This window comes from Orycteropus afer, unplaced genomic scaffold (assembly GCF_000298275.1).
Source record: "Orycteropus afer afer isolate SDZICR_OR568_19922 unplaced genomic scaffold, OryAfe1.0 scaffold00098, whole genome shotgun sequence".
In the NCBI taxonomy this organism is placed as follows: Eukaryota; Metazoa; Chordata; class Mammalia; order Tubulidentata; family Orycteropodidae; genus Orycteropus; species Orycteropus afer.
The window spans coordinates 5,335,988-5,338,085 of record NW_006921685.1 but is presented as its reverse complement, the minus strand read 5'-3'; the positions used below and the strand labels follow the sequence as shown (position 1 = coordinate 5,338,085).

Below are 2,098 nucleotides of genomic sequence, written 5' to 3'. Positions count from 1 at the left end.
CAGCTCTTTCCCAGTCCTATTTTGCGAGCCTTTTAGCCTAAACGGACTATTAATACCTAAAGTTGTGTAGTAATGTACCAAACAGTGTTTCTTTGCTACGCCCTCATGGGTATATAAATGTTAAGTAGTAGTTTTTTCCATCATCTTTCTTTCTTCTTTTTTTTTTTTTTTTCTAATTGTGCTTTGGGAGCTCTGGTAGTATAGTGCCTAAAGCACTTGGCCACTAACCAGAAGGCTGGTGGTTCAAACCCACCAGCCACTCCTGGGAAGAAAGATGGGGCAATCTACTTCCGTGTGATACTGCCTCAGAAACCCAAGAAGGGGTTGCTATGAGTCGGTCCAAGTCAACGGCACACAACAACAATAGCAACGATTGTGCTTTAGGTGTAAGCTTACAGAAAGTTTGTTTTACATTCAACATTTTATGCACATTTGGTTCCACTCCCCAATTATCATCTCCAACCCTAACCCAATCTCTTCCCCTCCCTTCCCAGTAACCGTCTCCCCATGCCCCTCAAAGTTTTGTACTCCTGTGTGTCCTGAGTTTTCTCCATGCGAATGTTGCCCCTCCGGTGCCCTGTGGTCGATTGCTGCAAGGGATGCATCTCCATAGGGTATGTGGGTGCATCACCCTGAGTTGAGTGGTCTATGAGTATGTCTTAGTTACTATTGGGCTGAGATATAACCCCTGGAAGTGAGTTTTATTCCAGGCCTGAAATGTATCCCAGGACCATAGTATTGGGGGTTCCATCAGAGTCCATCCGACCAGTAATTCTGGTCATTATTGTGTTTTTGGATTTTGTTCCATGTTTTTCCTTTCCCTCTATCCAGGATCTCCAGTTTTGATCCTTTCCCGAGTGGTTGGCATTGGTAGCCAGGCACCATCTAGTTCTCCTGGTCTCAAGGGCCATTGTGTCCTCATTTCTTGTTTGCAGCAAGCATAGGGTTTTATTAATTTGCAAAGGTTTTATAAACTTATGAGGAGATGTCATAATGTTAACTATTTTAAATCAACAATTCTAGTTTAGGATTTTTCATAGATATATTTCGAATATAGAAAGACTCTAGAAACCATTTGGGAAGTGTAGGTACTGAAAATAAGATATTTGGGTTAAGTCCAAAACTAAACCATGGAGTTGGATCCAACTCAGAGTGACCCTTCCTTGGGTTCCCGAGGAGGTATCAATACAGAAGTAGATTGCCCCATCTTCCTTTCAATTTTTCCCTAAATGTATTAACTCACTTTAAAGTTTAAAAAGTATTAAGTATGAACACTATAAAAAGCTTGCTTACCCCTCCTCCTCAAAGATTCTGATATCTAAACAACTAGATACAGTATCCGTCCAGTCCATTTTGACTCACAGTGACCCTTCTTTCAGTTTCCAAGGCAGTATCACTGCGGAAGTTGTTGTCAGATGCTGGTGAGTCATTTCTGATTCATAGCCACTCTACGCACAGTAGAACGAAACACTGCTGGGTCCTGAGCCAGCTCCGGGATCACTGCTATACTTGATTGAGCCCATTGCTGCAGCCATTGTGTCATTCCATCTCCTTGAGGGCCTTCCCCTCCTTTGTGGACCCTCCACCTTATCAAGCATGACATCTGTCTCCAACTAAGGAAGTAGATTGCCCAAACTTCCTTCCGAGGAGTGGCTGGTGGGTTTGAACGACCTGCTTTCTGGTTAGCAGTCAAATGCCTTAGGCACTAAGCCATTGGAGCTCCTATCCTTAATATAAAATCTATAATATGTATTCATTGGTATATGTTCATTTTAATATCTTGATTTATTTCATTTAGCTCATAGTTTTCATGTTATTTTTATAGTTCAGAAATAGGCTATCAGTTGCAGGTAGTCCCTGACTTAGGACTTATTTGAGTTATGATATATTGCATGTATGATCTTTATTTTTTTTTGTACATCTTATTATTAGTAATTACTATTAGTAATTATTCTTATACTCTCTACAATATTTTATACTATATTTTGTATTTATTGTATATATTGTATTTTGTATGTATTGTATATACTATATACAATACATACAAAATACAATATATACTATATACAATACATACAAAATACAATATATACAATAA

General features: G+C 39.2%; 1 protein-coding gene across 1 annotated transcript in view; it reads right to left on the bottom strand.

The window, feature by feature from the left end:
* Positions 1-2,098, bottom strand: part of CSN3 (casein kappa) — a 16,630-nt gene that overhangs the window by 5,298 nt on the left and 9,234 nt on the right. The gene's annotated exons all lie outside the window — the stretch shown is intronic.